This window comes from Stomoxys calcitrans, chromosome 4, assembly GCF_963082655.1.
Source record: "Stomoxys calcitrans chromosome 4, idStoCalc2.1, whole genome shotgun sequence".
Classification (NCBI taxonomy): domain Eukaryota; kingdom Metazoa; phylum Arthropoda; class Insecta; order Diptera; family Muscidae; genus Stomoxys; species Stomoxys calcitrans.
In genome coordinates, this window is record NC_081555.1 from 15,874,874 (window position 1) to 15,902,115 (window position 27,242).

General features: G+C 37.7%; 1 protein-coding gene across 3 annotated transcripts in view; it reads left to right on the forward strand.

The window, feature by feature from the left end:
* LOC106086025 (mucin-2) overlaps window positions 1-27,242 on the forward strand; it is a 271,871-nt gene that overhangs the window by 63,431 nt on the left and 181,198 nt on the right. For all 3 annotated transcript variants that reach the window (XM_059366454.1, XM_059366457.1, XM_059366455.1), the window contains exon 3: window positions 26,944-26,991. The gene's annotated coding sequence lies outside the window, so the exon portion shown is untranslated. The remainder of the gene's footprint in view (window positions 1-26,943; window positions 26,992-27,242) is intronic.

Genomic DNA, 27,242 nt, shown 5'->3' on the forward strand with positions numbered 1-27,242 from the left:
CATCCTATGGTAGGGTGTATAAAAATTAATTTGTGTTTGTGTGTTCCGTATAGATTCAAAAACAGCTGAATAGATTACCTTGAAATTTTCAAAGATTGTGTAGGTTGGTCTGGAAGGAAACATAGGCTATATAGTTTTTCGATATCGCAAGGGGGGCGCACTCTCTCCCCTTACCCCAAAAACTCCACCCAAAATCAAAAGTTGACCGATCGGAACAATATGGGTGTCAAATGAAAGGTATTGAAGAGTAGAATACGAATAGGGTATTAAAAATTGGTGTTTAGTACCCAGGAAGTCGCCCTAAATCCAAAACTAATTCAAGCAGACAAATTGAACGTTCCAGTTAATATGGGACTTAAATGAACGGTATTCGGGTGTAAATTACGAATCTGGTATACAAAATCAGGTCCAAGTATAGGGGGTCACCCTACCCCTCAAAAACGCCTTAAATGGGCATATGACCCATTATGACTATATGGGAATCGGTTTCCGTAGAACAAAAAAAAAAACGCCTGAACCTATTTTCTTAAAAATTTCACAGATTGTGTAAGTTTGTCTGGAAGGAAACATAGGCTATATAATTTTTAGTTATCGTATGGTGGCGGACCCTCCCCCTTACCCAAAAAACTCCACCCAAAACCAAAAGTGGACCGATAGGCACAAAATGGGCATCAAATGAAAGGTGTTGGAGACTAAAACACGAATATCGTATTAAATTTTGGATCCAAGTACCAAGCGGGCCGCCCAAACCCCAAAACTCATCTGAACAATTATATTCGACATTCATGTCAATATGGGACTCAAATGAAAAGTATTTGGCAGTAGATTACAAACATTGCTTATAAAATTAGGTCCAAGTAATATGAGGTCGCCCCACCTCCGAAAACTCCAAATGGGCATATTAGCCGACCATGGCTATATGGGACTTAAATGAAAGATATTTGGGAGAAAATTACGAATATGACATTCAAATTTGCTTTCAAGTCTAGGTGACACTTTTCCTCCTGAAAATACGGCAAATAGGATAATTGACCCATTATGACAATATGGTACTCAAATAAAAGTTATTCGAGAGTGGGAAACTAATTTGTTAACCAATATTGGAGCCAAGTGTTTGGGGGTACGCCCTAAAGCACCTCCATACCTGAACTTCATTTCCGGCTATGCCAATATGAAGCTCAAATCAACTGTATTTGCGAGTAAAACCGAATTTGATATCTATTTTCAGGGCAAAGTGCCGCGCTATCCCCAAACACCCTCCAAACGATTCACATTTACCGATTATGGCAATATGGGGCTTAAATTGAAGAGATTTGGAAGTGAAGCACAAATTTGATATCCATATTTGAGTCGTAATGTCTAAGGTGCCAGCGCTCCCCTAAAAATCACTGCTCATTACCCTAATTTTCAAAAACACCAGATCTCGCAGTTTGGTAATGTGACCAAGAGTCACCAAAAAGAAAACATGATTTCTATTATTGGGATCGGATGGTGGTCATCGTAGCGCAGTGGTTATTATGTCCGCCTAGGACACTGAACGCCTGGGTTCATACCGCGGCGTGAACATCAGAAAAATTTTCAGCGGTGGTTATCCCCTTAATAATGCTGGCTACATTTGTGAGGTACCTTGTAATGTGAAAACTTCTCCCCAAAGAGGATTCGCACTGTGGCACGCCGGCACGGACTCGGCTATAAAAAGGGGGCCCCTTATCATTGAGCTTAAATTTGAATCGGACAGCACTCAATGAGAAGTTCGCCCCTGTTCCTTAGTGGAACGTTGATGGAAAAATTTGCATTGCATTGTTGGTATCGGGTGCCTCGGGCCGCCCAATGGCTATATAGACCAATTACGACAATATAGAGCTCAAACGAAAGGTGCTTGAGAGAAAAAAAACGAATTTGATATCCAATTGAAGAGCCATGTGTATTTACCGATTATGGCAATATGTGACTTATTTTGGGAGCAGAATACGAAATTGTTACTCATTTTCGGGACAAAGACCCTGGGGTCCACCCCACCCGAAAGGTGTTTGAGAGAAAAAAACGAATTTGATATTCAATTGAAAAGCCATGTGTATTTACCGACTATGGCAATATGTGACTTATTTTGGGAGCAGAATACGAAATTGTTACTCATTTTCGGGACAAAGACCCTGGGGTCCACCCCACCTCAAACAGAACTTATTAACCGTTCTGTTTGGGGTGGACCCAATGGGGCTCATACAAAATGTATTTGAGAGTAGAGCACGAAGCTTATATTTACTTTAGCGGCCAAGTGTCTGGGTGGCTACCCTACCCCCGAAATACCCCAAAAACCAAAAATAATGGGTTGCCCAAAAAGTAATTGCGGATTTTTCATATAGTCGGCGTTGACAAATTTTTTCACAGCTTGTGACTCTGTAATTGCATTCTTTCTTCGTTCAGTTATCAGCTGTTACTTTTAGCTTGCTTTAGAAAAAAAGTGTAAAAAAAAGTATATTTGAATAAAGTTCATTCTAAGTTTTATTAAAAATGCATTTACTTTCTTTCAAAAAATCCGCAATTACTTTTTGGGCAACCCATATATTTACCAATACGGTAATATAGGACTCAACAGCAAGACATTTGGGAGTATAGTAAAAATTTGCCCAGGAACCGAGCAGGGGCAAACATCTCACACATAAATAAGTGCTTTCCGATTCAAGTTAAAACTCAATGATAAGGGACATTTTTTAGCAGAATTTTCTATGCCTAAAAAAAATTTGTAGAAATTTTTTCTATAGTGCCTTAAAGTGCTTCCGTTCTTTCTTACCCATAATATGGCTATCATGTTAGAGAAATCACTTGATTTTCTCTTCACTTGCAATCCAAAGAATTTTTATGAATATCTATGTCATTGCCAATAAAGCTGGTCTTTCATGCTTTTTCAGCATAAATTTTTCGTCACCATCGAAAGTCCTCTCAAAAAACCACTTTTGCATTTTCGTTGGTTATAAATTTTATTAGTTTTTTTTTTGTTTTTTTTTTTTTTCAGGAAAGTGAATTTGGTTGGTCTTTTTCTAAAGGAGAGAGTTAAACCTGGCAACTTGTTGTGTTTTCTTAACGCCTTGATATCCAACTGGTTTGCAATGATCTTACCAAGAACTTATGAAGAAGAAAATAAAATTTCACTCTTTTCGCTTTCTTGTTGTGCTGGGGGTTCAAGGAGAGAAAAGCCATAAAACACCAAACACAAACCAAGATCGCACCTTAAATAGCCAAACAGCCACAGAACCGGTGACCATTTAAAGTTGGCAACATACAAGACACATGCAGTTAGTAGGTCAAAAATATAAAAATTGAGTTATTAATGGCTTCAGATTTACACTGACCAAAAATGGAGGCAACATTTGAACAAAACATTGACAAAGACAAACACCAAAAAAAAAATCAACAGCTGATTGCAAAACTTAATTTAAAACTAAAAAGCAAACACTTTACTTGTGACACTGGGGCCATGAGAAGCCCCTTAAACTAAAGTGGGGGGTTTATTTCTAGGGTGGTGTTTTACAAGGGGAGTCTAGATCACGTCTTAGTGTCTTGTGTATTTAACTATTTGCTTAGTGGCGATTTTCATTCATCAAAACAACGCTTAAGCCATAGAGATTGCCACCAGCAGCAGCCACAGCCGCTTGGGCTTCTGAGGAGACTCAATTTAATTGTTTATTTTACTTAAATGACTGGTGAAATAGTTTCTCAAACAAACCAACAATGACTATGGCGTCTAAGGTTTATTGGTATGCCGGGCTTACAGTTGGAATGTCCGTCTGACTATGGCACAGTGACTACATTTTATTTCTATGGCAGTTTAAGAAGTTTTGATAAAATTTTATTTGTATAAAAAATATTTCAAATATTTTTTTTTCAAAAATTTTATTCTATGCAAATTTTGTCAAAATTGTAATTCTATGGAAAATTTTCTCAAAAAAAAAAAAAAATTTAAGAAAATTTTGTAAAAAATTTTTAAAAAAATTTTGTAAAATTTTTAAAAAAAATTTTGTAAAATTTTTAAAAAAATTTTGTAAAATTTTTTTGATAAGATTTTGTAAAAAAAAATGCAAAAAATGGAAAAGGAAATTTTGTAAAAAATTTTATAATATAAATAATTTTGCATTATAAAATTTAATTTAAGAAAAAATTTTTTAGCAATATTATTTTTAACCAAATATTTGTTAAAATTTGAATTTTTGTAGAAATTAAATGAAAAGTGTTGAGAAAATTATTGCATTTCTTAAGAATCTTTGGTCGCAATTTTATTTCTATAGAAAATTTTGTCAAAATTTTATTTTAATAGAAAATTTTTTCAAAATTTTAATAGAAATTTTTTTCAAAATTTTAATAGAAAATTTTTTCAAAATTTTAATAGAAAATTCTTTCAAAATTTTAATAGAAAATTTTTTCAAAATTTTAATAGAAAATTTAAATAGAAAATTTTTTCAAAATTTAAATAGAAAATTTTTTCAAAATTTTAATAGAAATTTTTCAAAATTTTAATAGAAAATTTTTTCAAAATTTTAATAGAAAATTTTTTCAAAATTTTTTCAAAAATTTTTTTTGCAAAATTTTGTCAAACTTTTTTTCTTATACAGAATTTTGGCAAAAATTTTTTTTTAAAATTTTTAATTTTTAATTTTTGTAGAAAATTTTGTTTTATAAAAAATTTTGTTTCAAATTGATTTTAGAGATAGTTTTGTTAAAATTTGATTTTCGTAGAACATTTTTACAAAATTTTATTTTGTAGGATTTTTTTAAATTTTATTTTCATAGAAAACTAGACGAAACGGGTCCGCTGCGTTAGGTCTTCTTTATCCCTCTCTATATCTTTTTAGGGTGGGGACACTTTGCCCTTAATGTGGATATCGCATTCGTGCCACTGTAGCCTATGACGCTGAACGTCTGCGTTCGAATCCTGGCAAAAACATCTGACAAATTTTAAAGCGGTGGTTAGCTCCTATTAATGCTACCAATATTTGCGAAGTCCTATGCTATACATGCTCATTCTCCCCAAAGAGGTGTATTTCGGACTCGGCTATAAAAAAACTTCCTTATCATTGAGTTTAAACTTGAATCGGAAAGGACTTATTTATTTTTGAGAAGTTTGCCCCTGCTCGGCTCATGGGCAAATTTTCACTCTAATCCCAAATGTCTTTCTTTTGAGTCCTATATTACCGTATTGGTCAATATTTTCGGTTTTGGAGGTATTTCGGGGGTGGGGTGGCCATACAGACATTATGACCTTAAAATAAATATAAGCTTCGTGCTCTACTCTCAAAAACATGTTGTACGAGCCCCATATTGGAATAATTGGTAAATATGTTCTGTTTGAAAGTTGGGTGGACCTCAGGGTCTTTGTCCCGAAAATGAGTATCGATTTTCTACTCTACTCCCAAATAGCCACAATCGGTAAATAAGTCCGATAGGGAGGTATTTTGAGGTGCGACGGCTCCCCAACCACATGTCTTTTCAATAGGATATCAAAATTGTTTTTTTCTCCCAAGCTCCTTTCGTTTGAGCACTATATTGTCGTGATTGGTTTATATATTTATTGGGCGGGCTTTGGGCGGCCCTGAGGCACCCGATCGCAACAATAGAAACCATGTTTTTTTTATGCCTGTGAGAACGCAAACAAATTTCGAACGAATCACATTACCAATTTCCGAGATCTGGTATTTTTAAAAATTAGGGGAATGGGAATTGCTTTTTATGAAAGACATTGCGATATCAAATTCGTGCTACACTTCCAATTCCCTTTAATTTGAGTCCCATATTGCCTTGGTCGGTAAATATGAACCGTTTGGAGAGTGTTGTGGAGCTGGGGCGGCCACCGCCACGTTGCCCTGAAAATAGATGTCAAATTCGTTCTTTATTCCCAAATACCATTGATTGAGCTCCATGTTGCCATAGTCGGAAATGAAGTTCTTTTTAGGGGGTGCTTTAGTGCCCCCAAACACTTTGCTCCAAAATTGGATATCAAATTTGTTTTCTACTCTCAAATACCTTTCATTTGATTCAGTTTAGGGGTGATTTAGTGCCCCCAAACACTTTGCTCCAAAATTGGATATCAAATTTGTTTTCTACTCTCAAATACCTTTCATTTGATAATGGGTCAATTAACCTATTCGACGTATTTTTAGGAGGAAAAGCGCTAGCTGGACTTGAACTCAAATTTTAATGTCATATTCCTAATCTACTCCCAAATATCTTTAATTTAAGTCCCATATAGACATAGTCGGCTAATATATCCCTTTGGGGGAATTTAGGGGTGGGGCAATCTCTCATTGCTTGGACCTAATTTTATATGCTATATTTGTAATCTACTGCCAAATACTTTTCATTTAAGTCCCATATTGATAGGAACGTCGAAATATCTGTTAAGGGGAGTTTTTGGGGTTTGGGCGGCCCGCTGGTTAACTTAACCTAAAATTTAATACGATATTTGTTTTCCAGTTTCGAATACCTTTCATTTGATGGCCATATTGTGCCTATTGGTCCTTTTTTGTTTTGGGTGTCGTTTTTGGGGTGAGGGGGAGGGTCCGCCCCCATCCGCTATCTAAAAATTATATAGCCTATGTTTCCTTCCAGACAAACCTACACAATCTCTGAAAATTTTAAGCAAATCAGTTCAGCGGTTTTGGATTCTACGAAACAAACAAACAACCACGGTGCCATATAGTCATGATGGGATGATATGCCCATTTGGGGCGTTTTTAGGGGGTGGCGTGACCCCCTAGACTTCGATCTGATTTTGTATGCCAGATTTGTAATCTTCTCCCGAATACCTTTCATTTGAGCCCGATATTGACATGAACGTCTAATATGGCTGTTTGGTGAAGGTTTTGGGTTGGGGCGTCCCGATGTGTACATTGACTCAAATTTTAATACCATATTCGTATTCTACTCTCCAATACCTTTCATTTGATACCCATATTGTACCGATCGGTCAACTTTTGTTTTTGGCATAAGGGGGAGGGTCCGCCCCCCTTCCTGTATCAATACACAATCTGTGAAAATATCAAGTTAATCGGTTCAGCCCTTTTTGAGTCTATAACAAACAACCAAACACAAAGTAATTTTTATACCCTCCACCATAGGATGGGAGTATACTAATTTCGTCATTCTAGTTGTAACACCTCGAAATATGCATCTAGGACCACATAAAGTAATGGGTTGCCCAAAAAGTAATTGCGGATTTTTTAAAAGAAAGTAAATGCATTTTTAATAAAACTTAGAATGAACTTTAATCAAATATACTTTTTTTACACCTTTTTTCGAAAGCAAGCTAAAAGTAACAGCTGATAACTGACAGAAGAAAGAATGCAATTACAGAGTCACAAGCTGTGAAAAAATTTGTCAACGCCGACTTTATGAAAAATCCGCAATTACTTTTTGGGCAACCCAATATATATTCTTGATCGTCATGACATTTTAAGTCGATCTAGCCATGTCCGTCCGTCTGTCTGTCGAAAGCACGCTAACTTCAGAAGGAGTAAAGCTACGCGCTTGAAATTTTGCGCACTTTTTATTAGTGTAGGTCGGTTGGGATTGTAAACGGGCCATATCGGTCTATGGTTTGATATAGCCGACATATAAACCGATCTGGGGTCTTGACTTCTTGAGCCTCTACAAGGGCCATATCTCTTCCGAGTTGACTGAAATTTTGCACGTGGTGTTTTGGTATTACTTCCAACAACTGTGCTGCGTATGGTTTAAATCGGTCTATAACCTGGTATAGCTGTCATATAAGCCGATCTTGGGTCTTGGCTTCTTGAGCCTCTAGAGGGCGCATTTTGGTATCACTTCCAACTACTGTGCTTAGTATGGTTTAAATCGGTTCATAATCTGATATAGCTGCCATAAAAACCGATCTTGGATCTTGACTTCTTGAGTCACTAGAGGGCGCAATTCTCATCCGATTTGGCTGAAATTTTTCGTGACGTGTTTTGTGATTACTTCCAACAACTGCGCCAAATATGGTTTAAATCGGTTTATAACCTGATATAGCTGTCATATAAACCGATCTGCCGATTTTGCTTCATGAGCCGCTAGAGGGCGCAATTCTTATCCGAATGGATTGAAATATAACACCATGACTTCTACAATGTTCAGCATGACGTGTTTTGTGATGACTTTAAACAACTCCGCTAACTATGGTTTAAATCGGTTTATAACCTGATATAGCTGTCATATAAGCCGATCTTGGATTTTGACTTCTTGAGCCTCTAGAGGGCGCAATTCTCATCCGATGTGGCTGAAATTTTGCAGCCGCTAGAGGGCGCAATTCTCATCCGATTTGGCTGAAATTTTGCATGAAGTATTTTGTGAATGACTTTAAACAACTGCGTTTACTATGGTTTAAATCGGTTTATAACCTGATATAGCTGCCATAAAAACCGATCTTGGATCTTGACTTCTTGAGCCGCTAGAGGGCGCAATTCTCATCCGATTTGGCTGAAATTTTGCATGAAGTGTTTTGTTATGACTTCCAACAACTGTGCTGAGTATGGTTTAAATCAGTCTATAACCTGGTATAGATGCCATATAAACCGTTCTCGAATCTTGACATCTTGAGCCACTAGAGGGCGCAATTCTCATCCGATTTGGCTGCAATTTTGCATGAGGTATTTTGTTATGACTTCCAACAACTGTGCTTAGTATGGTTTAAATCGGTTCATAACCTGATATAGCTGCCATATAAACCGATTTGGGATCTTGATTTCTTGAGCGCCCTCTAGGGGTAATTCTCATCCGATTTGGCAGAAATTTTGTACAACAGCTTTTCTCATGACCTTCAACATATATGTTCAATATGGTCTGAATCGATCTATAGCCTGATACAGCTCCCATATAAACCGATCTGCCGATTTTGCTTCATGAGCCGCTAGAGGGCGCAATTCTTATCCGAATGGATTGAAATATAACACCATGACTTCTACAATGTTCAGCATTCAAATCATTTATGGTCCGAATCGGACTATAACTTGTTTTATATAAGAAGAAGACATTTTTTCTCACAATAATTTTTTTTTTTAATTTTTTAGAAAAAGTTTATGATTATTAAATTTTCTACCACTGTGCCCTTTTAGCTGTCCGTCTATTTGTCTATCTGACTGTTTCGTCTGGCCTGTGGACACTTTTTACCACAGCTGTAAATTGGTCTCTTATTATAAATTGCAGTTGTAGTTGGTCCATGCAAACTTTCCGGACTTACAATTCCCCCAAAAGAATTTTTTTGCGCTTGTTCGCTCGCCATTAATAGAACAACAGATGCTGATTTTTTAACGATTCCCAAGTACTCTGGATCGTAGCTGAGTGACAGGGGAACAGTAGACAGGGGCCTGCTTGTCCGAGACCATGTTGAAATGTTCTTGATCAAATCAAACATCAATTTGTTGTCTCGCAACAATTGAGGTCGAATTGAGGATTTTTTTTTTTTTTTAATTTGACTTTGGCAATTTTGGATTGTTTGTTATTTCTATGACTATGGAAACGTTTCTTTTGGCTTTTTAGTGGAAGTTTGTTTTGTTTTGCTTTGGTTTTTTTGCTCTTGACGAAATTTTAAACAAGATTTGAAAGATATGGCATGAGTTCAACATCACTTTATGTTGCTTTTGCAAAAGAACAAAATTTCAAATGTGTTGTTTTTGTTTTTGCATTTTTAATTTAGAAAGTACTGGAAACAATAGAGTCAAAAAAAAATCTCATAAATAACAATGATATGGCAAAAGCGCTTGATGCGTTTGCAGGAAAGAAAGTAAATGTAGCTAAAAGAGATTAAAATTAGGGTCTTTTGATATTTCAACTCCACTTGGATATGTTGATGAAAGTCTGACAGATAAAATTTGTTAAAATCGTAATATTTTTGTTTAAATTTTTTAAAATTTTTAAGTAAAGAATGTTTTGCAAACATCGAGCTGGAATTTCTTACTAAAAACAACAAAAATTCCAGAAAATCTTTGCCCTATTCTTCTACCGATATTTTCTAAATTAAAAAAAAAATATTTTTGCTAAAATTTTATTTCTATTAGAGAATTTTTTTAAAAATTTGAAGAATAAAAATTCCAAAATATTTATTTTCAATTTTTTTATTGTAAAATTAGAAAAATCAAAAAATCGTTCAAATAAAAAAGAAACAATTTGTCAAAATATTTGTGTAGAAATTTTCGTCTAAATTCTCTTTGTGTAGAAAATTTTATTTCTGTAGGAAATGTGCTCTACACCGTACTCAATAGTCATGTGTATGTAGAGCACCTTAATCATTTTGGCCAAGGTGTTGATGAAGATAAATAACGTATCAAAAATCGCAATCCAACATATAGTTAAAAATATATTTTTTTATTTTTTATAGTGAACTAGCCGAACCGGTCCAGCACCGCTGCGCCTGCTTTAACTCTCTAATATCTCTTTAGGGTGGGGACTCTTCGCCCGAATATCGGCTTCGTGCCACTGTAGCCTATGTCCGTCTATGACCCTGAAAGCCGGCGTTCGAATTCTAGCGAGAACAGCGGAAAAAATGTACAGCGTTGGTTAACCCCTCTTAAAGCTTGCGACACTTGCGAGGTACCATTGTAGGTGTCGCACTGCGGCACGCCGTTCAGACTCGGTTATAAAAAATCCTCTTATCATTGAGTTTAAACTTGAATTGGAAAACACTCATTGATGTGTGATAAGGTTGCCCCTTCTTGGTTCCTGGGCAAATTTTTACTCTACTCCAAAATATTGGGTTGCCCAGAAAGTAATCGCGGATTTTTTAAAAGAAAGTAAATGCATTTTTAGTAAAACTTAGAATGAACTTTAATCAAATATACTTTTTTTACACTTTTTTTCTAAAGCAATCTAAAAGTAACAGCTGATAACTGACAGAAGAAAGAATGCAATTACAGAGTCACAAGCTGTGAAAAAATTTGTCAACGCCGACTATATGAAAAATCCGCAATTACTTTTTGGGCAACCCAATATATATATATTGCCGTGTTGGTAAAGATTTCCGATTTAGGCCCACTGTGTACTTGGACCCAAGTTATAATACGATATTCCTTCTCTGGTCTCCAATACCTTTCATTTGATATACATATTGTGCCTATGGTCCACTTTTGGTTTTGGGTGGTATTTTTGGCGTAAGGGGGAGAGTCCGCCCCCCTTTCGATATTAAAAAATGAAATGGCCCATATTTCCTTCCAGACAAACAAACCGAGTCCCATATAGTCATGATTGGTTCAATTGCTCATTTGGGGCAATTTTGGGGGGTGGTTCGACCCCCTATACTTCAATCTGATTTTGTATGGCAGATTCATAATCTACTTCCGAATACCATTCATTTGAGCCCCATATTGACATGAACGTCCCATATGTCTGTTGAGAGGAGTTTTGGGGTTGGGGCAGCCCGATGGGTACTTATATTTAAATTTTACTTCCATAGTCGTATTCTACTCTCCAATACCTTTCATTTGATGCACATATTGTCCCGATCGGTCCACTTTAGATTTGGGGTGTTATTTTTGGCATTAGGGGGAGGGTCCGCCCCCCTTCCGATATCAAAAAATTATATAGGCTATTTTTTCTTCCAGACCAACCTACACAATCTGTGAAAATTTCAAGGTAATCGGTTCAGCTGCTTTTGAGCCTATATTAAAGAAACAAACAAACCGAGTCCCATATAGTTATGATTGGTTCCATTTGGGACATTTTTGGGGGGGTGGTTCGACCCCCTATACTTCGATCTGACTTTTTTTTGCCAGATTCATAATCTACTTCCGAATACCTTTCATTTGAGCCCCATATTGACATGAACGTCCAAAATGTTTGTTTGGGGGAGTTTTGGGGTTGGGGCGGCCCGCTGGGTATACTACCATACTATAGTATGGTAGTATATGGGTATACTACCATACTATATACTATACTACTACTACCATATTCGTATTCTGCACTCCAGTATCTTTCATTTGATGCCCATATTATTGCTATCTGTCCACTTTTTTGGGTTTGGCATAAGGGGGAGGCTCCGTCCCCCTTCCGATATCAACAAATTGTATAGGCTATTTTTTCTTCTAGACCAACCTACACAATCTGTGAAAATTTCAATGTTATCGAAACAAACAAACAAACCGACAAGCAAACAAACACAACGTTTTTATCGAAAAATTATTTTGATAGAAATTTTCTCAAAATTTTATTTCTATAGAAATCTAGCTGTCCATTTTGCCCCAATCGGTAAATATTTAATTTTTGCGTTATGTTTTAATGATGGGATGGGGCTCCCAGTCTCTTGGGGACACATTTTTATATCAAATCCTACTCTACTCTTAAATACCTTTCGTTTGCCATCAATATTAGCCCAATCGGTAAACATGCCCGTTTTGGGTGGGGCGTCCCCCCAGGTTTTTTGACCCTATAGCTTTATACAATATTGGATGTAAGGTCCTACGCCCATTAAAGCCACATCTATTGCCGCATTTCTTTTAAATTTGGCACAATGACTTGCGTTGAGATCCTCGAATATGAATATGAATATGGTCCATATCGGTGCATATCTTAATATAGGCCCCATATAGGCGTATCTTCCGATTTAGGGTGTTATGGTCATAAAAGCTGCATTTATTACCCGATTGGGCTAAAATTTGGCACGATGATTTGTGTTAAGATTCTCAACATTCGTGTCGAATACGGTTCAAATCGGGCTTTATCTTAATATAGCTCCAATACAGACCGATCTCCCGATTTAAGGTCTCAGGCGAATAATAGCCGCATTTATTTTCCGATTACGCCGAAATATGGAATAGTGAGCTGTGTTCGGCCCTTCGACGTCCGTGCCGAGTATGGTTTAGATAGGACTATATTTGGGTATAGCACCCATATAGACCGATCTCCCGATTGAAGGTCTTTCACCCACAAATAGAGTATTCATTTCCCGATTTTGCTGAAAGTAAATAGAGTGAGCTATGTTCAACCCATACCCATCAGCCCCGGTGCAATCTGCAATGGGGCAGATTGGATCATTTTTGGATATATCTGCTACGTACCTATATATAGATCTGCCGATTTGTAGTCTTGAACCCATGTAAGACTCTTTTATTACCAGATTTTGCTAAACGTTTTAACAGTGAGTGTTGGCGAGTTATGTCCAGATTGGGTCATCATAACTGTAATTTTTCACCGGATTTAAATGAAAAGTTGTTTATATATACCTGAGGATGTGGGTATCCAAAGTTCGGCCCGCCTGAACTTATTTGACAATGCTATATTCCTTCATTTAAGTCCCATATTGTCATGATTGTCCATTATTCGTATGAGAGAGGGTACCCCAAGTCAAGGTGCTTGGACCCAATTTTTGTCTGTATGTCCGCCTGTCTGTCCATGTTAATTTGTGTACAAACTACAGGTCGCAGTTTTCATCCGATCGTCTTAAAATTTGGTACAGGCATGTTTGGCGGCCTGGAGACTAAACCTATTGAAATTAGAAAAAATCGGTTCAGATTTGGATATAGCTCCCATATATATGTTCGCCCGATTTGGGCTAATATTGTAATAATGTGATAATTTTTTAACCGATTCTTTCGAAATTTGGGAGGCAAGATTTTCTTAGGACTCTGGTTATTACTGGTGATTTTCATGGAAATCGGTTCAGATTTAGATATATCTCTCGTATATATATATCACCCGATTTTCAGTCCCTGAGCCACTGCAATCGCATTTATTGGTCAATCTTTCCAACATTTTGTGCAACGTATTTCTCGGCGACCATAACAATATCTGAGAAGTTTGCTCGAAATCGGTTCAGATTTAGATATAGCTCCCATATATATGTTCGTCTGATTTTGAGAAATTTTGCAATAAAGTGCTGATTTGTTAACCGATTCTTTGGAAATTTGGCAGGAAAGATTTTCTTACTATTTTCGACGTTGCTGGTAAATTTCATAGAAATCGGTTCAGATTTAGATATAGCTGTCATATATTTATATCGCCTGATTTTCCCTTCTAGAGCCACTGGAAGCTCATTTATTAACCAATCTTCCCAAAATTTTTTACAAAGCTTTGCTCGACGATCACCACAATATCTGATAAGTTTGCTCGTAATCGTTTCAGATTTAGATATAGCTCCCATATATATGTTCGTCCGATTTTGAGAAATATTGCAATAAAATGCTCATTTGTTAACCGATTGTTTCGAAATTTGGCGGGAAGGATTTTGCTATGACTCTCGACATTGCTAGTGAATTTCATGGAAATCGGTTCAGATTTAGACATATCTCTCGTATATATATATCGCCCGATTTTCACTTCCAGAGTCACCGCAAGCGCATTTATTGACCAATCTTGCCAAAACAACTTTGTACAACGCTTTTCTCGGCGACCATAACAATATCTGAGAAGTTTGCTCGAAATCGGTTCAGATTTAGATATAGCTGCCATATATATGTTCGTCCGATTTTGAGAAATATTGCAATAAAGTGCGTATTTGTTAGCCGATTCTCTCGAAATTTGGCAGGAACGATTTTGCTATGACTCTCGACATTGCTGGTGAATTTCATGGAAATCGGTTCAGATTTAGATATAGCTATTACATATATATATCGCCCGATTTTCACTTCTAGAGCCACTGGAAGCTCATTTGTTGATCAACCTTGCCAACATTGTGTAAAACACTTTTCTCGACGACCATCACAATATCTAAGAAGTATGCTCGATATCGGTTCAGATTTAGATATAGCTCCCATATATATGTTCGTCCGATTTTGAGAAATATTGCAATAAAGTGCGTATTTGTTAACCGATTCTATCGAAATTTGGCAGGAAGGATTTTGCTATGACTCTCGACATTGGAGGTGAATTTCATGGAAATCGGTTCAGATTAAGATATAGCTGCCCTATATGTATGTCGCCCGATTTTCACTTCTAGAGTCACTGCAAGCGCATTTATTGATCAATCTTCCCAGAATTTTTTACAACGCTTTGCTTGACGACCATCTCAATATCTAAGAAGTTTGCTCGAAATCGGTTCAGATTTAGATATAGCTCCCATATATATGTTCGTCCGATTTTGAGAAATTTTGCAATAAAATGCTCATTTGTTAACCGATTCTTTCGAAATTTGGCGGGAAGGATTTTCTTGTTACTCTTAATATTCCCGATGACTTTCATAGAAATCGGTTCAGATTTAGATATAGCTGACATATATGCATATCGCCCGATTTTCACTTCTTGGCCAATCTTCCCAAAATTTCGTACAACGCTTTCCTCGACGACTACTTCATTATAGGGTAGGTGTAGGGTATTATACACCGCTCGACTTTTGCCTTTCCTTACTGGTTTTTTTCTGTTTTGTTTTTGCAAAGGTCCAAGAATAGGCCTTTAAAGCCTATAATATATTTAAATGCTCTTAGTTTGCTGTTTATCGACAAGTTAATGACTTCAACTTATCTCAGCCTCATCCCCAATGATTTCATCAATGAAAGGCCTTTCTCTACAGCTTTGATGTGTTTATCACATCTAAATTTGCTGTTAACATCATTACAGCGAAAACTTTGTAAGTATTTTGTGTTTTTATGATCAATCATTAGAGGATGTGAGGTAAGCAATTGTTTTTTTTTTTTTTTTTAACTGTTGTGTATTCCCAATGTTTTAAGAATGTAGAAAAAAAAAAATAAAGAAATTAACTTGCTATAAACTTTTAAAAATAATGATGATTATACCGTAACTTTGACAGGCGCTGAATGTGCCTGACCTCAGAATGACAATGGCCAATTTTATGTTGTATGGAAAATAGTTTTTTTTTTGTATTTCTGTACATTTCTCTTTGTTTCCTCCTCTCTTTCCCTTAATTATTGAATGGACGTGTAATTTATAAATTATGTCATAAAAAAGTAGCAGCGGCTTCTTAACAAAAATTTATGTTAATACCATTCACATTCAACCATGACTATGTAAATCAATCACCCTTTAATTCTGAAGATGAGTTCCGTCATTCATCGCATCATCAAATCTCTAATTTGATGAGCTACACGTGTAAAAAATAAACAATTCTAAAAAATTATAAGTAGACAATGAATATTTATAATTATCTGTCATTCTCAGCAAGTCTCTTAGAACGATGTAGAAGAAGATGAAAAAAAAAAAAAACAATAAAATAAAAATAAATTTTTATATAGGAATTTTAATTGGAGATTTAAGATAACCATTTGATGGAGATTAAGAAGATTCTAACTAACAGCCATTGGGTGATTGGCATCAGAATGGGGCATAATTAAAATTTTGAAGAAGATAAAATCAATTGAAATGGGCCAAGTACAAGCATAAAGTTAGGGTGGTTTTATTTTCGGTGCACAATAATGGAGTTAAAATATGTCTTCGCATATTTGTTAGAGAAAACTTAGATTGCTAACACAACCCTTGTTTGGTTGTTTGTGATTTTCTTGAAATTTTCATAGATGGTGCATAATGATCCCGTAGTGAAAATCGGGTACTACATTTGTTAATACCTGAAGGGGGAGCGGACGCTCCCCCTTACCCTAATTTTCAGAAACGCCAAATCTCGGAGATGGGTGGTGCGATTTAAGCGATATTTTGTGTGCTCTCTTATAGTAACCTACAAACAAAAATTTGGTATCTAAATTTCGGATGGGGTACCTAGGGGGGCGTCCCACCCCAAAATCTACCAAATCTTATATATAAAAATCAATTTGTGTTTGTATGTAGGTTTGTATGTTTGTTTGTATGTTTGTTTGTATGTTTGTTTGTATGTTTGTTTGTATGTTTGTTTATATGTTTGTTTGTATGTTTGTGTGTTCCTTATAGACTCAGGAACGGCCGAACCGATTTTCTTGAAATTTTCACAGATGGTGCATAATGATCCCGTGGTGAAAATAGGTTACTAAATTTTTTGATACCTGAAGGGGGAGCGCACCCTCCCCTTAACCTAATTTTCAGAAACGCCAAATCTCGGAGATGGGTGGTGCGATTTAAGCGATATTTCGTGTGCTCCCTTATAGTAACCTACAAAAAAAATTTGGTATCTAAATTTCGGATGGGGTACCTAGGGGGGCGTCCCACCCCAAAATCTACCAAATCTTATATATAAAAATCAATTTGTGTTTGTTTGTAGGTTTGTTTGTTTGTTTGTATATTTGTGTGTTCCTTATAGACTCAGGAACGGCCGAACCGATTTTCTTGAAATTTTCACAGATGGTGCATAATGATCCCGTGGTAAAAATAGGGTACTATATTTTTTGATATCTGAAGGGGGGGCGGACCCTCCCCCTAACCCTAATTTTCAGGAACGCCAGATCTCGGAGATGGTCGGTACGGTTTAAGCGAAATTTTGTGTGCCCTCATATAGTACCCTAAAAATAGAAATTTGGTATCCAAATTTCGGATGGGGTACCTAGGGGGCGTCCCACCCCAAAATCTACCAAATCTTATATATAAAAATCAATTTGTATTTGTTTGTAGGTTTGTTTGTTTGTATATTTGTGTGTTCCTTATAGACTCAGGAACGGCCGAACCGATTTTCTTGAAATTTTCACATATGGTGCATAATGATCCCGTGGTGAAAATAGGGTACTACATTTTTTGATATCTGAAGGGGAAGCGAACCCTCCCCCTAACCCTAATTTTCAGAAACGGCAAATCTCGGAGATGGGTGGTGCGATTTAAGCGAAATTTTGTGTGCTCTCATATAGTACCCTAGAAATAGAAATTTGGTATCCAAATTTCGGATGGGGTACCTAGGGGGGCGTCCCACCCCAAAATCTACCAAATATATATATACACCAATCACGACAATATGGGACTCAAATAAACGGTATTTAAGATTAGAAAACGTATCTGATTTCCAATTGTCGGACCAAGTGTTTGGGGGACCGCCCTAACCCCCCAAACACCAATAAATCGGACATATTTACCGATCATGGCAATATGGGACTCAAATGAAAGGTATGTGCGAGTAAGGTATGGTATATTCGAAGTTTGTGGGGGTCCACCCCTTTCCCAAAACCCCCTCCAAACAGGACTTATTTACTGACCATGGCATATAAAAGTTATTTGAGTGTAGAATACGAATCCGATATCCATAAGTGGGACCACGTGTTTAAGGGGCCGCCCATCCCCGAGAACAACACCCACAGAAGACAAATTTACGACCAAAGCACTATGGGGCTCAAATGAAAAGCCCGTGGAAGTAAAGCACGAATCTGACACCAATGTTTGAGAAAAGTGTCTATAGGACCACCCCACCCCCATAACACCATCCAAATAATAAGTATTTGCTGACCATTGCAACATGAGGCTCAAATAAGAGGTATTTTAGAGTAGAATACGAACCTGATATATATATTTTCAAAGCCAAGTCACTGAACGGCCGCCCCATCCCCCAAAACACCCCCCAAACCGATCATGTTTGTCGATTATGGAAAAACGGGGCTCAAATGATGGGTATTTGGGAGTAGAACATGAATCTGACATCAACATTCGGGACCAACTGTCTAGGGGACGACTCACCACCATAACAAACCCCAAATAGGACGTATTTGCTCACCAAGACAATTTGGGTCTTAAAGAGAGTGGAATAGACCATGAATCTGACATCAACATTCGGGACCAACGGTCTATGGGACGTCCCACCACCACAACAACCCCCAATTAGGACGTATTTGCTCACCAAGACAATTTGAACCTTAAAGAGAGTGGAACTAAATATTTATAGTTTTTAGGGCCAATACCCCAAACCGGACATATTTGCTGACTTTTGCAATAAGGAGTTTAAATGAGATAAGAAAACGAATTTGATTTCCAATTTTGAGGCTAATGGCAATATGGGATTAAAATAAATGATATGTAGATATATGTGAGTAAAGCACGTTGCTGATACATTTTCAGGACTTAGTGATTGGGGGACCACCCTACTCCCCAAAACACCTCTAAATCGGGCAAATTTATCGACCATGTCAATGTGGAGCTTAAATGAAAGGTATTAGGGGGTAAAGCAAGAATTGATACCCACTTTCGGGACCAATTTTCTAGGGGGTCTACTCCTTTTCCAAAATACCCCACAAAAAGCAATTTTTTACTGACCATCGCAAATTGGGGCTCAAATAAAGGTATTTGGGAGTATAATAGGAATTTGCTATCCAAATGTAGGACTATATATTTAAGGCATCACCCCTTCACCAAAACATATTCGATAATCATTTTCGTACTCTACTCTTGACTACCTCTCATTGGAGTCCCATGTTGTATGATCGGTCCACTTTTGATTTTGGTGCGGTTTTGGGTTTGGTGCGCCGCCCTTGGTATTTGGATTTAAGTTTTGACACCACATTCGTATTCTAATCCCGAATACCTTTCATTTGAGTCTCATATTGTCACTATTGGTAAGCATGTCCGTTCGGGTGGATTTTGGGATGGGGTCATCCCCCTGGTTATTTGACACTAAAATTTTATACCACTTTCGTGTTTTTGGGCAATCATAAAATGACATACAAAATTTCGCTTATATCGGTGCACCCATCTCCTAGATCTGGCGGTTAGTAAGGGGGAGGGTCCGCCCCCCCCCCCCCTGGGAAATCCAACAATTAAGTACCCTATTTTTACCAGAGGTTCATTGAAGTCATATATTGTCTAGATCGGTTCACTTTTTATTTTGGGCAATATTTGGGATGACGCCCTAGGTATCTGGATCCAATTTTACGTTCGGTTCACTTTGGATTTTGGGCGGTACTTTTGGTGCGGTACTTTTGGTGCGGTTTTGGGTTTGGTGCCCCGCCCTAGGTTCTTACATTAAATTTTTGACCCAATATTCGTATTTTACTTCCGAAAAACTTTCATTTGGGGCTTATATTGTCCCGATCGGTTTTTTTGACAGTACATTTGGGGCGGTTTTGGGCTTGGGACGGCATACATAGGTACTTGCACCTAATTCTAAACATCATATTCACACTCTACTCCTAAATACCTTTCATTTGTGTGTAATATTGTCCACATTAGTCCATTTTTGCTTTTGGGCCTGGGGCGGCCTCTTAGGTACTTGGACCCAATTTTAAATACCATATTCATATGTACCTCCCAAATAACTTTCATTAAAGTTCCATATTGTACCAATCGGTAAATATGTTCTGTGGGGGGTTTTTGGGGATGGGGAGACTCCTCAAACATCAAGGAATAAATTTGTATGTCACTCTACTTTTAAATACCTTTCATTTGGTATCCATATGGTCAAAGGCGGTAAAAGTGACCTGTAGGGTGGTGTTTTTGGGAGTGGGAAATCCCCTGACACTTAGTGTGAAATTTGTATGCCAATTTCGTACTGTACCTTTTAATGCCTTTCGTTTGATACCCATATTGTCACAATCGGAGAGCATGTCCGTTCGGATGGGCCGTCCCCCCTAGTTATTTGACCCTAAAATGTTTTACCAATTTCTTGGGGTACCATAAAATGGCATACAAAATCGGGTGGCGGGGCCCTTCTGACATCAAGGAATAATTTTGTATGTCATATGTGTACTCTACTTTTAAATAGGGTTCATGTGGTATCCATATAAGCGGTAAAAGTGTATTGTTGGGTGTTGTTTTTGGGGGTGGGGAACCCCACAATACTTAGTGTAAAATTTTTATGCCAAGTTCGTACTGTACTTTTTAATACCTTTCGTTTGATACCCATATTGTCACAATCGGAGAGCATGTCTGTTCGGGTGGGTTATGGGATCGGGCGTCCCCCCTAGTTATTTGACCCTACAATTTTTTACCAATTTCGTGTTTTTGGGGGTTCCATAAAATCGCATACAAAATCGGGTGGTGGGGCTCTTCAGACATTAAGGAATAAATTTGTATGTCATATGTGTACTCTACTTTTAAATAGGGTTCATGTGGTATCCATATAAGCGGTAAAAGTGTCTTGTTGGGTGTTGTTTTTGGGGGTGGGGAACCCCACAATACTTAGTGTAAAATTTTTGTGCCAAGTTCGTACTGTACTTTTTAATACCTTTCGTTTGATACCCATATTGTCACTATTGGTAAGCATGTCCGTTCGGGTGGGTTATGGGATCGGGCGTCCCCCTTGGTTTTTGACCCCAAATATTTTATGCCAATTTCGTGTTTTTTTGGGTATCATAAAATGGCATACAAAATTTCGCTTAAATCGGTGCACCCATCTTCTAGATTTGGCGGTCGGTAAGGGGGAGGGTCCGTCCCCCCTTCGGATATCCAAAAATTACGTACCTTATTTTCACCGTAGGCTCAAACTCTACCATCTGTGATTTTTAACAACATTTCTTATGAACTTTTATTTGAGTTTTTTTTTTTGATTTATTCAACCGACAAAATTTAAAAAAACAAAAATGACCACCTTATGCATAAATCTTTTCCTCCAAAAATATTTATGTAAACAATTTACCACAGCAATGAGGAAAACAAACAATTTGCCTAGCTCATTCATTGGAATACAAAGTTTATGGTAATTTTCTTTATGCCTTCAAAGCGTAAATATGAATGCATTGCATTCCCCAAGAGACAGGAAATGTAAATAATTGCAATGGACAAAATATTACACCAAACCTCAAAATTGCAAGTCCCAATAATCATTGCTGTCCCCCATTGCAAGGGAAATAATATTTCCGCCTTATCTGGGGAGGGGTGGGGGGTGTCTTTAAAAGACAATTTTGTCGCCCAGCAGGTGTATTGAATTCAAGCATTTCTTTTTTAAACCACAGACATTTTTTCTCTCTCCACAAATCGAATTAAATAAATAATTTTATTTTTATTTGCCTTTCTTTCACTTTGACGGTGAAAAATTGAGGTCAGTTTATTGACTGGCATGATGGTTGATGATGGCAAAAGCAATTGGCGCGGTTGGTTAGGTGCTAAAACTTTTTTCGTTTAATAATTTTTTAATGTGAATTTAACAATGAATTTGAGCATATGAAGACTACTTGGTGGTAATTTGTGCCTATATTAAATACTAACGAGTTGAAAGCAAGTTTGAGTTAAGAATTAGCCACGATTTCTCTTTTGTGTATACAAAAAAAAATAAATATTTTCTTACAAATGGTTATAAGGGAGGAACCATTTACGAAATTGGTTAATGATGCAAGCATTAGAGAAAAGATTTGTTTTATAAAGAATAAACAAAGCTTTAAACAAGTTATAGTCCGATCCGGACCATAAATCAATGCTGAAGATTGTAGAAGTCCTTGTGTAATATTTCAGTTCATTCGGATAAGAATTGCGCCTTGTAGGGGCATTCGGCCAATATATGAGGGTTGAGGGCGAATTTCTTTGCGGTGCATGCACATATTCATCTCCATCGTCCTAACATTCTAGCTCTTTATGAAACCCAGATGTGTGAGGATTCAGATCCACAGATTTTTCACTAGGCCAGTCGACATTCTTCTTAAATTTGGCTCAGATCGGTCCAGATTTGGATATAGCTGCCATATAGACCGATCTCTCGATTTAAGGTCTTGGGTCCATAAAAAGCGCATTTATAGTCCGATTTTGCCAAAAAAATGGGGACAGTGAGTTCTGTTAGGTCCCTCAAAATCCTTTTGCAATTTGACCTAGATCGGTCCAGGTATGGATATAGCTGACCGATCTCTCGATTTAAGGTTTTGGGCCCATAAAAGGCGAAGTTATTGTCCGAAATTTGGGACAGTGTGTTGTTTTAGGGCCTTCGACATCATTCTGCAATTTGGCCCAGATCGGTTCATATTTGGCTATAGGTGCTATGTAGACCGATCTCTCGATTTAAGGTTTTGGGCCAATAAAAGGCGAATTTATGTTCCGATGTCGCCGAAATGTGCGCCAGTGAAATATTTTACGCCCCCCGACATCATTCTACAATTTGGCCTAAATCGGTACGAATTTGGTTATAGCTACCATATAGACCGATCTCTCGGTTTGAAGTTTTGGACCCATAAAAGGCCAAGTTATTGACCGATGACGCCGAAATTTGGGACGGTGAGTTGTTTTAGGGCCTTCGACATCATTCTGCATTTTGGCGCAGATCGGCCCAGATTTGGTTATAGCTACCATATAGACCGATCTCTCGAATCAAGGTTTTACTCCCATAAATAATCCGATAATCAGACTTCGCCCAAATTTCGGAGAGTGAAATGTGTTGGGCCCCTCGACATCATTCTACAATCTGGCCTAGATGGGTCCAGATTTGAATATAGCTGTCATATAGGCCGATCTTTCGATTTAAGGTCTTGGGTGCATAAAAGGCACATTTATTGTCCGATTTTGTCGAAATTTGGAACAGTGAGTGGTGTTAGGTCCTTCGACATCTCTCTACATTTTGGCCCAGATCGATTCAGGTTTGTATTGGGTTGCCCAAAAAGTAATTGCGAATTTTTCATATATTCGGCGTTGACAAATTTTTTCACAGCTTGTGACTCTGTAATTGCAATCTTTCATCTGTCAGTTAACAGCTGTTACTTTCAGCTTGCTTTAGAAAAAAGTGCAAAAAAAAGTATATCTGATTAAAGTTCATTCTAAGTTTTATTAAAAATGCATTTACTTTCTTTTAAAAAATCCGCAATTACTTTTTGGGCAACCCAACAAATCCTCGAGCCCGCATGGCATATCATCATTTGTCTTGCGCAAGTGTTCTTCGACGCATTGCTTGTTCATTATGCAACCTTTTCAACCGTGCCTACCGTGCGGGAATCCTCCCGGCGCGTTGGAAGGTTACAAACATTCAACCAATACCCAAAAAGGGTGAGGCGAACTTCACCCTGCGAATTACTGATCAATTGCGATATGCTCCGCTCTTTCCAAGGTTATGGAGAGCATGATTAATCACCATCTTGTGAGGTATTTAGAGTCTAATGGCCTTCTTAGGGACCAACAGTAGGAGTTCCGCAGAAATCGCTGTACGGGCGACCTCATGGCATTTCGGTCGGAACGTTGAAGTCGCTTAATCCACCAGTTTGGTGAGATTAAGGTTGTGGCTCTGGATATCTCCAAGTCATTTGATAGGGTCTGGCACGGTGCACTACTATCAAAGCTTGTCGCATTTGGTGTCGGTAATGGCTTCCTTCGATTTATATCAAGCTTTCTCTGAGATCGCTCTATACGAGTCATTATAGATGGGTTCTCATCCAGTTAGCATAAATTGACCGCAGGTGTATCCCAGGGCTCTGTTCTTTCTCCTTCTCTTTTTATACCCTCCACCATAGGATGGGGGTACCCTAATCTCGTCATTCTGTTTGTAACTATATACAAGCATATATATTCTTGATCGTCGCGACATTTTATGTCGATCTAGCCATGTCCGTCCGTCCGTCTGTCCGTCCGTCCGTCTGTCGGTCCGTCTGTCTGTCGAAAGCACGCTAACTTCCGAAGGAGTAAAGCTAGCCTCTTGAAATTTTGCACAAGTACTTCTTATTAGTATAGGTCGGTTGGTACTGTAAATGGGCTATATCGGTCCATGTTTTGATATAGCTGCCATATAAACCGATCTTGGGTCTTGACTTCTTGAGCCTCTAGAGGGCGCAATTCTTATCCGATTGGAATGAAATTTCGCACGACTTGTTTTGTCATGATATCCAACAACTGTGCCAAGTATGGTTCAAATCGGTTCATAACCTGATATAGCTGTCATATAAACCGATCTTGGGTCTTGACTTCTTGAGCTTCTAGAGGGCGCAATTCTTATCCGATTGGAATGAAATTTTGCACGACGTGTTTTGTTATGATGTTCAACAACTGTGCCAAGTATGGTTCAAATCGGTTCATAACCTGATATAGCTGCCATATAAACCGATCTTGGGTCTTGACTTCTTGAGACTCTAGAGGGCGCAATTCTTATCCGATTGGAATGAAATTTTGCACGACGTGTTTTGTTATGATACCCAACAACTGTGCCTAGTATGGTTCAAATCGGTTCATAACCTGATATAGCTGTCATATAAACCGATCTTGGGTCTTGACTTCTTGAGCCTCTAGAGGGCGCAATTCTTATCCGATTGGAATGAAAATTTGTACGACGGATCCTCTCATGACCATCAGTTTACGGACGACGGATGACGGTTTCAGTACGACGAATCCTCTCATAACCATTATGTTTATTATGGTCTGAATCGGTCTATAGCCTGATACAGCTCCCATATAAACCGATCTTCCGATTTTGCTTCTTGAGCCCCCAAAGGGCTCAATTCTTATTCGAATTGGCTGACATTTTACACAGGTCTCCAACATATAATTTAATTGTGGTCCAAGCCGGACCATATCTTGATATCGCTCTAATAGCAGAGCAAATCTTTTCTTATATCCTCTTTTGCCTAAGAAGAGATGCCGGGAAAAGAACTCGACAAATGCGATCCATGGTGGAGGGTATATAAGTTTCGGCCCGGCCGAACTTTGTACGCTTGTACTTGTTCTTATTTTCATCAACGATCTGTTGAATCAGACATCGCATCCGATCTACTCATTTGCGGATGATGTTCTGGGCATGAAAATACAAAGTGATGTCAGTCGGAAGAAAGCATTCAAGTGTTTGGAAATGTAAATTTTGCCCATAAACAGGGGTAAACTTCTCACTTATCAATGAGTCTGGTGTGATTTAAGTTTTTAAGCTCAATGATAAGGGGCCTCCTTTTGTTTAGGCAGCCTTAAACGGTGTTAGAATTACTTCACTCCTTCTGATCTTCTTAACTTTCATACCACTTTCATAAGGCCGAAAATGGAATACAACTCACATGTATGGACTGGAGCTTCAAAATCATCCCTGGACCTACTGAAACGTGCACAGAGGAGAGCGATGGCATTGATTGGGGGCATTAGGGTATCCAATTCTATTGCCCCCCTTGAACATCGTCGCAATTTAGGTTGTTTGGCGATGTTCTATCGGCACTTTCATGGTGTGTGTTTGTCTGATATGAAAATTGCAAATTTTGCCCATGCAGATTCTGCTAAGGAACAGGGGCAAACTTCTCACATATCAATGAGTGCAGTCCGATTCAATGCTCAATGATAAGAGGCCTACTTTTTATAGCCGAATCCGAACGGCGTGCCTTAGAACGACACCTCTTTGGAGAGAAGTTTTTCATGGCATAGTACCTCACAAATGTTGCCAGCATTAGGAGGGGAAAACCACAGCTGAAAATTTTTTCTGATGGTCTCGCCAGGATTCGAACCCAGGCTAGTAAGTTCATCATACAAAGCATTGTACCTCACATATGTTGCCAGCATTAGGAGGGGAAAACCACCGCTGAAAATTTTTTCTGATGGTCTCGCCAGGATTCGAACCCCGGGTTAGTAAGTTTATCATAGGCGGACATGCTAACCTCTGCGCTACGGTGGCCTCCAGTTCGTCTGATATTCATCTTCTTATTCCTATTGTAGGGATGTTTGTCAGGGATACTAGACAATCCAGGAACTCACACCCGTTTGTAATTGATTTGGCCAGTGGACCGCACAATGCATTTTAGAGAAAATTCTTATACGCCCGAGCCGTTCGTATGTGAAACCGACTTCCGGCTAATATTTGTTCCATCCACTATGACATTCACAGATTTAAGACAAATGTCAATAAACACTACATCTTCCCCTTTCCAATTTCTAATTTCCAAGCGCCAATGCCATGCACTGCATTCATAGGGGACCTCCCCTGTGTGTTGGTCGATAGAGAAAATTTTTTTTTTTTTTTTAATTAAAAAAAAATATTTTTTTATTTCTCCAAAAAAATAGTCTAAAAAGTCTCTCTCCATACTTTACCCATAATTTTTTTTTACCATTAAAATATTTTTTCTTTCATATTTCATAGCCACTCATTCATATCCATCATTAACTCAAGTTTGATTTTTTTGATACACATTTAACTACAAAAAAAAAATAACAAACTTCTAATTCCAACTGCGAGATGTCGTTTCGCTTGAGCATCAATTTTAAAGTGTGTTTTTTTTTGCTTTTTCAACTTGTTTTTTTTTTTCATTTTAGGTATAAACGTCAGTCGGTGTCTAAGCTTTGTCTTGCGTATGGTCAAATGTGAGTAATGGATTTTCTGTTTTTGTTTTCGAACTCTTAAATTTACGCTTAATTATTCTAATTTAGTAGTGTAGTTGCTGTAAATAATGATGATGACTTTTAATTTTTATGCTCAACTCAGAACGAATTCTTTGTATAGAATGTTTATGAACTATGGTTAATTTGGAATGATTCAAATATTTATGAAAGTTTAAAGTTGTTTTGAAACAGGTGGTGAAGAAAACGGTGGGAAAATAGATTCTTGGGGGAAG